General features: G+C 42.4%; 2 non-coding genes and 1 pseudogene across 2 annotated transcripts; all 3 read right to left on the reverse strand.

Moving 5' to 3' along the window:
* Nucleotides 1-2033: 2033 nt before the first annotated feature.
* On the reverse strand, nucleotides 2034-2152 carry LOC126997449 (5S ribosomal RNA). The gene has a single exon (XR_007752117.1). It is a non-coding gene; the product is annotated as a 5S ribosomal RNA (ribosomal RNA).
* A 944-nt stretch (nucleotides 2153-3096) lies between these two features.
* On the reverse strand, nucleotides 3097-3216 carry LOC126997536 (5S ribosomal RNA; annotated as a pseudogene).
* A 621-nt stretch (nucleotides 3217-3837) lies between these two features.
* Nucleotides 3838-3956, reverse strand: LOC126997134 (5S ribosomal RNA). The gene has a single exon (XR_007751910.1). It is a non-coding gene; the product is annotated as a 5S ribosomal RNA (ribosomal RNA).
* Between the last annotated feature and the right edge of the window lie 5589 nt (nucleotides 3957-9545).

Consider the following 9545-nt stretch of genomic DNA (forward strand, 5'->3'; position numbering starts at 1 on the left):
AAACAGCGACGGAAGAAGAAGAAACAGCGACGGAAGAAAAAGAAGCAGCGACGGAAGAAGAAGAAGCAGCGACGGAAGAAGAAGAAACAGCGACGGAAGAAGAAGAAACAGCGACGGAAGAAGAAGAAACAGCGACGGAAGAAGAAGAAGCAGCAACGGAAGAAGAAGAAACAGCGACGGAAGAAGAAGAAGCAGTGACGGAAGAAGAAGAAACAGCGACGGAAGAAGAAGAAGCAGCAACGGAAGAAGAAGAAACAGCGACGGAAGAAGAAGAAACAGCGACGAGAGAAGAAGCAGCGACGGAAGAAGAAGAAACAGCGACGAGAGAAGAAGCAGCGACGGAAGAAGAAGAAACAGCGACGAAAGAAGAAGAAGCAGCGACGGAAGAAGAAGAAACAGCGACGGAAGAAGAAGAAACAGCGACGGAAGAAGAAGAAACAGCGACGGAAGAAGAAGAAGCAGCAACAGAAGAAGAAGAAACAGCGACGGAAGAAGAAGAAACAGCGACGGAAGAAGAAGAAACAGCGACGGAAGAAGAAGAAGCAGCGACGGAAGAAGCAATAAAATCTCTATTTAAAGTGTCTATCCAAGATTCTGTGACTCCGATGATGTGATAATGATTTGTAGCTGCGAGGACTTCTAAGTCTTCAAATTTGTTACGTTGGCTGCGAACGTTTACATAAGCAATCTTTAATGTGATTCGAGTCGGGTGTTTTGCGGATTGAATACTCCCTTACGGTGGAGCTGCTGGTGTTCTCGCCTCCGCGTTTTTTGGCTTTCGAAGAGCCACTTTGTCACAGAGCAGCCTCCCGAAACGGGCTGCTCCAACAGGGTTTAAGTGGATGCCATCAGGAAGAAACAAGTCTGAATCGTAGTAAAAATTGTTCCACAAGTTAGCGAACTGGACGTTTTCTTGTGAGCAAGTGACTGAAGTCTGTTATTTGAGCTGTAGGCCTTACTGTAAAAGCTAGATTCGGAACCGACCCTCGGGAGGATTCCTGAGATTATGATGTTACTGGCATCCGTTTTACATTTATACTGCTTGATCATGCGGCGGTATTTCTCAAGCAGCTCCTCAGAACGGGTTGTCTTTACGTCATTTGTCCCCGCGTGAATGACAAAGAAGGTGTTTCGGTCGGCATTTCTCGTTTGTTAAGTTGGTCCTGATGTTTGAGCCAAGTAACACAGGTAAACACATGCCAGCGCTTGGACCGGGTGAAGTAGTGAAGGTTTGTTAAGTTGGTCCTGATGTTTGAGCCATGTAAGACAGGTAAACACATGCCAGCGCTTGGACCGGATGAAGTAGTGAAGGTTTGTTAAGTTGGTCCTGATGTTTGAGCCAGGTAACACAGGTAAACACATGCCAGCGCTGGGACCCCAGTGAAGTAATGAAGGTTTATTAGTTTCCTTCAACCTCCAGGAAATGTACGTCATGAATTTACCAGGAAGAGTTATTATGATACACTTGTCATGGCACAAAACTGAACTACACACACACACACACACACACACAAACATATTCAGTGATTTAAGGGGTAATTAGGCCATGGGACCACGGCCTCTAAGGACAAAAGGAAAGCTGATCGATTGCTTGTGCCTGTTGTTAATTGTTTCTCCTTTTATGCTGTGCCAAACGGTCATTGGAAGAAAAAAAAGAATAAATAAATAAAGTTACGTAACGAACGTCACAAATCTCAAAATGAAGGGCTGAGCTAAATGAAAAGAAAAAAGGGACGGAAAACGAAATGTTTACTGAAAAAAAATGGTGCAAAACGAAAGTCCAAAAGCTAAATAGAACGAAAAGAGGGATGCAAAGTGAAAGGCTAAGACCTAGATGAAAAGAAAAGAGGAATGCAAAAGAAAGGCTAAAAGCTAAAGGAAAAGAAAAGAAGAGGGGTGCAAAACGAAAGGCTAAAAGTTAAAAGGAAAAGAAGAAAAAAAGAATACATAACGAAACCCCGAAAGCCATATAAAAATAAAAGTCACCAAGAGCGCAAAGTGAAAAGTTTAAAGAAATTAAATAAAAAGAGGGATGCCAACAGCATCTAGTGTTCCCAGGCAGTCACCCATCCAAGTACTATCCAGACCCAACGTCGCTTAACTTCGCTGATCGGACGAGAAGCGGTGTTTTCAACGTGCTGTGGCCGTTGACGAGAAAGGAGAATTGGCTTTGATCTTTGAGGCAGGTAACACAGGTAAAAACGTGCCAGCGCTTGGATCGCATGAATTAGTGAACGTTTATAAAGTTGGTCCTGATTTTTTGAGCCAGGTGACACAGGTAAACACATGCCAGAGCTTGGACCGGGTGAAGTAGTGAAGGTTTGTTAAGTTGGTCCTGATGTTTGAGCCAGGTAACACAGGTAAACACATGCCAGCGCATGGACCGGGCGAAGTAGTGAAAGTTTGTTAAGTTGGTCCTGATGTTTGAGCCAGGTAACACAGGTAAACACATGCCAGCGCATGGACCGGGCGAAGTAGTGAAGGTTTGTTAGGTTGGTCCTGATGTTTGAGCCAGGTAACACAGGTAAACACATGCCAGCGCTTGGACCGGGCGAAGTAGTGAAGGTTTGTTAAGTTGGTCGTGATGTTTGAGCCAGGTGACACAGGTAAACGCCAGCGCTTGGACCGGGTGAAGTAGTGAAGGTTTGTTAAGTTGCTCCTTATGTTTGAGCCAGGTAACACAGGTAAACACATGCCAGCGCTTCGACCGGGTGAAGTAAAAATAAATAAATTAATCAGTAAATAAATAAAGTTACGTAACCAGGGTCAAAATTTTCAAAACGAAAGGCTGAGCTAAATCAAAAGAAAAAAAAGGACGGAAAACGAAATGCTTAAGGAAAAAAATTGGTGATAAACGAAAGTCCAAAAGCTAAATAAAACGAAAACAGGGATGCAAAGCGAAAGGCTAAGACCTACATGAAAAGAATAGAGGAATGCAAAATAAAGGCTGATAACTAAATAAAAAGAAAAGAAGAGGGGTGCAAGACGAAAGAAAAAAAATATAACACATAACGAAAGGCCGAAAGCTATATGAAAAGAAAAGAGTCACCAGGACCGCAAAGTGAAAAGTTAAGAGAAACTAAATAAAAAGAGGGATGCCAACAACATCTGGTCTTCCCAGGCGGAACACCCATCCAAGTAATATACAGACCCAACGTCGCTTAACTTCGCTGATCGGACGAGAAGCGGTGTTTTCAACATGGTGTGGCCGTTGGCGAGAAAGGTGAACTGGCTTTCATCTTTGAGGCAGGTAACACAGGTAAATACATGCCAGCGCTTGGACCAGGTGAAGTAGTGAAGGTTTGTTAAGTTGGTCGTGATGTTTGAGCCAGGTGACACAGGTAAACGCCAGCGCTTGGACCGGGTGAAGTAGTGAAGGTTTGTTAAGTTGCTCCTTATGTTTGAGTCAAGTAACACAGGTAAACACATGCCAGCGCTGGGACCCTGGTGAAGTAAAAATAAATTAATTAATCAATAAATATATAAAGTTACGTAGCCAGCGTCAAAATTTTCAAAACGAAAGGCTGAGCTAAATGAAAAGAAAAAAAAAAGGGACGGAAAACGAAATGCTTACGGAAAAAAATTGGTGCAAAACGAAAGTCCAAAAGCTAAATAAAACGAAAACAGGGATGCAAAGCCAAAGGCTAAGACCTACATGAAAAGAAAAGAGGAATGCAAAAGAAAGGCTGATAACTAAATAAAAATAAAAGATGAGGTGTGCAAAACGAAATAAAAAAAAAATATAAAACATAACGAAAGGCCGAAAGCTATATGAAAAGAAAAGAGTCACCAGGACCGCAAAGTGAAAAATTAAGAGAAAGTAAATAAAAAGAGGGATGCCAACAGCATCTGGTGTTCCCAGGCGGTCACCCATCCAAGTACTATCCAGACCCAACGTCGCTTAACTTCGCTGATCGGACGAGAAGCGGTGTTTTCAACGTGGTGTGGCCGTTGACGAGAAAGGTGAACTGGCTTTCATCTTTGAGGCAGGTAACACAGGTAAATACATGCCAGCGCTAGTACCGGGTGTAGTAGTGAAGGTTTCTTAAGTTGGTCCTGATGTTTGAGCCAGGTAACACAGGTAAACACATGCCAGCGCTTGGACCGGGTGAAGTAGTGAAGGTTTGTTGTTGGTCCTGATGTTTGAGCCAGGTAACACAGGTAAACACATGCCAGCGCTTGGACCGGGTGAAGTAGTGAAGGTTTGTTAGTTGGTAGTTATGTTTGAGCCAGGTAAGACATGTAAACACATGCCAGCGCTTGGACCGGGTGAAGTAGTGAAGGTTTGTTGTTGGTCCTGATGTTTGAGCCAGGTGACACAGGTAAACATATGCCAGCGCTTGGATCGGATGAATTAGTGAACGTTTGTTGTTGGTCCTGATGTTTGAGCCAGGTAACACAGGTAAACACGTGCCACGCTTGGACCGGGTAAAGTAGTGAAGGTTTGTTAAGTTGGTCCTGATGTTTGAGCCAGGTAACACAGGTAAACACATGAAAGCGCTTGGACCGGGTGAAGTAGTGAAGGTTTGTTAAGTTGGTCCTGATGTTTGAGCCAGGTAACACAGGTAAACACATGACAGCGCTGGGACCCCGGTGAGGTAACGAAGGTTTGTTAGTTTCCTTCAACCTCCAGGAAATGTACGTCATGAATTTACCAGGAAGAGCTATTGTGATACACTTTTCATGGCACAAAACTGAACTACACACACACACACACACACACACACACACACACACACACACACACACACACACACACACACACACACACACACACACACACACACACACACACACACACAAACACACACACACACACACAAACTTATTCTGTGATTTAGGGGGTAATTAGGCCATGGGACCACGGCCTCTAAGGACTAAGGCTTGTGCCTGTTGTTAATTGTTTCTCCTTGTATGCTGTGCCAAACGGTCATTGGAAGAAAAAAAAAAAAATTACGTAACCAGCGTCAAAATTTTCGAAACGAAAGGCTGAGCTAAATGAAAAGAAAAAGGGACGGAAATCGAAATGCTTAAGGAAAAGAAATGGTGCAAAACGAAAGTCCAAAAGCTAAATAAAACGAAAACAGGGATGCAAAGCGAAAGGCTAAGACCTAGATGAAAAGAAAAGAGGAATGCAAAAGAAAGGCTAAAAGCTAAGTGAAAAGAAAAGAAGAGGGGTGCAAAACGAAAGGTGAACTGGCTTTCATCTTTAAGGCAGGTAACACAGGTAAACACATGCCAGCGCTTGGACCGGGTGAAGTAGTGAAGGTTTCTGTTGTGAGAAGTAATTTCAAGCTCCAGTCGCGTGTGAATGATTTGAGCGAGGTGATGCGCGGGAAGGAAAACATGTATCGTATTTTTCTGTTATCAACGCGGCAGTACATGTTTTGGGAAATTAGATAACTTTTATTAAGTCCATATTAGTGGTAATCTAAAAAGCATTGTCCTTTCGTCGAGTCTGTACGTGAAGTGAAGGCAAGACTCGTGGTAAAAACGCATATCTTTTAAGGAATAACGGAAACCATTAGTTAAATTAAAATCGCAGTATTTTCTTAATTAATAGGTGGACGTTAATGAAAGCAAAGACTACACTAAAAATAAAAGAAGCATCGGGTAAACATTTAAGGAGTTAGATTATACCGTTAAATCATTTTCTCAACATTAATATACCAAGTTGAATGGTGTCGCTGTTATGTAAGAACCTTCTCCACTCTGGTCGGTTTTTCGCTATATGTTTTCTTGATGCTTTCGTCTCTTCTGTCTTCTTTTGTTCAATCCATCCAAGTCTTGCCCTCAGTTTCCCTGTCTTTCTTTTATACCGTACTACCGTCCTCTTTACTTAGGTTCATGCACACTCCTCTTCACATAATCAGTCAACATCTTCCTGTCTCTCTTCTTCCCGTCCGTGTCCTGTACTTCCGTCCTCATTACTTAGGTTCATGCACACTAATTTTCACATAATCAATCCATCTCTTCCTGTCTCTCTTCTTTCCGTCTGTGTCCTATACTGCCGTCCTCATTACTTAGGTTCATGCACACTCCTCTTTACATAACTAATCCATCTCTTCCTGTCTCTTCTTCCCGTCTATGTCCTGTACTTCCGTCCTCAGTACTTAGGTTCATGCACACTCCTTTTTACATAATCAATCCACCTCTTCCTGTCTCTCTTCTTCCCGTCTATGTCCTGTACTTCCGTCCTCAGTACTCGTCGTCCTACACACTCCCCTTTTCCCCTCATAGCGTGCCAATACTTCTTCACATGAGCGTTAATTTTATGCTCCGGTCGCCTGTAGCAGCGTGAGTCGCGATTTATGAGCGCAAGAACTGTGCTACTTAATGCGACGTACATTAAAAGGAAGACAGTGCTGGTCCGTTTTGGGAGAATAAGAATGATTACTTTGGGCTACGTCCTTGTGTTGAGGGGACGCTTGTAATACATGTAATCAATGGAAAATAAATAAATAAAAATAAGATTTTTTTTTTTTTTTTTTTTTTTTTACGTCGCGGCCTATAGCGCCGGTAGGCTTTTTCCCCGGTGGGGCCTGATGATCGGCCCAAGGCTTCTTCCCGGTGGGTCCTGATGGTCGGCCCAGCCTGTTCTGGCGCAGGCGAGTGTTTATAGTGGCGCCATCTTGCATTGGCTCATGCTGCCCTCCCGGAGCTCATCTTTAATCCTAGAATCTAGAGTCCGGGTTGATAGGTGGTCTTCTGGACAGCATGTGGGTAGTTTTAAGCCACTCGGCGGCGGCTGAAAAATCCCAGCTTGGTGGCACCGGGCGGGGATTGAACTTGCGTCCTCCTGAACGCGGTGGTGTTACTCTGTCTTTTCAGCCACCGCCTCCCCTTATAAATATAAATATAAATATAAATATAAATATAAATGTTCACGTGATTTTTTGTGTGTGAACTGAAAACACTAAAGTTACATGAGTAAATTTAAAGTTGTGTTGCCTTAAGAGTGAGAGTAAAAGGATGAAAAAAAGTTAAGATTGTACTTCTTAATATTTCAGTGATTAAGAAAAAAGTCTTGTGCATCTCTGTCACAGCGGACGAGGCAGCTCAAGGGAGGTGGAGATAAAAGATGAAGCGAGAAAGATAACGAGATAACACAAAAAACGCTATGGACTGTTCCCGCAAATAATTAAAGTTACTTGAAGGTTGATACTAAAGCCCAGATCGTTCATTGAGCCGATAAATGACGTAACGACACACTGCATATTTTCTAGAGCAAAGAAATACAGCGAATGTTGTTTACGGTTTAAGAATCAACGGCCTTCCGTGACAGCTGAAGAATTTGTGTAAACCTGAGACGTTGCTATATTAACTAAGGATGCCAAGAGAAATACACAACTATCTATACAGAAGAAAAAACATGAAAAATAATAAGTGAAGAAAAAAGTGAAAGGGATTGATTACACTGAAGAAAATGCGAGAAACAACTGACAAATAACATAAAACTTCAGACTTTAAAACGTATCACGACAGGCATGAAATAATAATAAAAATAAAATTACGTAACTGATGAGAAAAAAAAAAGCACAGTGAAGGAGGATTAAACAAAAAAATGTACGAGAAAAAAACCGAGAAAAGTAACAAAATTTAAGACTCCACTTATTATTACTAAAGCCATGAAACAGTTACCTTAATACTTATGGCTTAAGTACTAACAGCGTCAGGCAATTCCTAACACCAGCCAAAGAATTAGTCCACAGTTTAGTCGTGGTTACCCAAGACTGTGGGAGAGTTGCTTTAGTTGGAAAGCTAAGAACGGCTGTTCTACCGCTGCTATTATGTTATTTAAAGGTGAGCAAGACGTATATATTGTGGCTGAAATAGCAATGAGCTTAGCGCAGTAAATACATTCATAAAAAAGTTGATTTCCAAGGTAGAGGGTCTTGAGGCATTAAATAATAAGACCGTCACTTTAACTGCCGATGCCTTTTCTGTCTGTCAAAGTTGTGAGAGGAATAAGAGATGGAAGGAGAGGAAAGACAGCGCGCACCGCCGTCCATACTATATCACCTCGAGTATGATTATTATTTAAAGGGAAACTAGACGTGGGAATTGTGGCTTAAATGGTAAGGAGCTTATGGCAGTAAATACACGACAAAACATTGATTTCCGAGGTCTTGAGGTTTGCAGAGGATGTGAGAGAGTTGCGTGAGGCGTAAGGAAGGAGGAGAAGGCTGTGCTACATACCTTTGTCAGTGGTTATTGCTGGTGGAGGGAACAAGCCTCTGATCGTCTGGAAATGGAAAATGTACAAGTTAATGTACAGGATGTGGTGGTCAGTTAGGCTTGTGTAAAGGGTTGAGTGAGGAGAACATAAAGATAATTGTGCTATATAATATTGTAGGAGTTAAATAAGAGCTAGACGTAACTTGAAACTTACAAAAATAGTAAAAGAAATAACGAGTTTGAAGTCAAGAAAAGTTGTGTCTGTGAAAGTGTTAAAGAAGAACTAGAGGCAACTTGTACATGAGTTAAGTAACTAGCAGCACACAACACTTCACTTCAAGTCTAGTGGTGTGTGCAAGTCTCGAGTTCGTTGCATGCGGTGGAGAGAAAAAGAAAGAAATATGCCACGTACTTTTATCCACTTACAAGATCAAGTAGACAAAACATGTAGGTTAGGTAAACCATGTTCTACTAATCGCTTCTACTTATCACCTCCTTTGTTCTAAAAAAAAAAAATTAACTTCTTAAGCCTGATTGTCTGTAGAACTTGGAGACGGAGAGAATTGAGTGAGGTAAAAAGAAATAAAAGTTACACGTAGCCTTTCCCTTGTGACTCTCAAAGATACTCCAGGTGTAACGTATAGCTTGTGGCTGACATATACCGGCAACACTATATCAACAACAACAACAAAAAGTTATCTCCAAACGCCAGGAGGATTTTTTTTCTACATCTATTTTGGGCCTCCAACTCACTCCTGTACTGCACAAAAATGCACAGTGATACGTAAAGACTAAGTGCCTGGGTCTTTCGCAGCCGTTTCTCTCTAGGGGGCAGCACTGAACGTCTCGGCCACTCTGTCTGGATGGAGTAAAGAAAGTCCCCTTCCAGACAGGGCCGGTGAGTATTAGCGCTGCCCTCCACCCTCTACAGAAGCAGCTTCGAGAGTCCACCACTGTCTGAGGTGGAGTGAATGGGGAGCTGTTATTACTTGTCATCTTATACGTGGTTACGGTGACAAAGTTAGCTGTAAGTTGATGTTTTGAATAGTAGCACCTCGTTAGTTTCCGATGCCTGTTGGTCTGTCAGTCATGGCTGTGAGAGAGATGAAAGGGGAGATGGAGATGGAGAGAGATGGAAGGAGAGATGGAGATGGAGAGATATGGAAGGAGAGATGGAGATGGAGAGAGATGGAAGGAGAGATGAAGATGGAGAGAGATGGAGGGAGAGGAATGACTTCATGTATCTCATAGGTATTTTTTCTGTCCGTTTGTGTGCCTGTTGAGGATGAGAGACATTGATAAGAGATGTGAGGAGAGGAAAGACTACATGCACCACCATCTTTAATACTATCGTGGTCATACAAAAG

The sequence above is a fragment of the Eriocheir sinensis genome, chromosome 1, assembly GCF_024679095.1.
Source record: "Eriocheir sinensis breed Jianghai 21 chromosome 1, ASM2467909v1, whole genome shotgun sequence".
NCBI classification, from domain to species: domain Eukaryota; kingdom Metazoa; phylum Arthropoda; class Malacostraca; order Decapoda; family Varunidae; genus Eriocheir; species Eriocheir sinensis.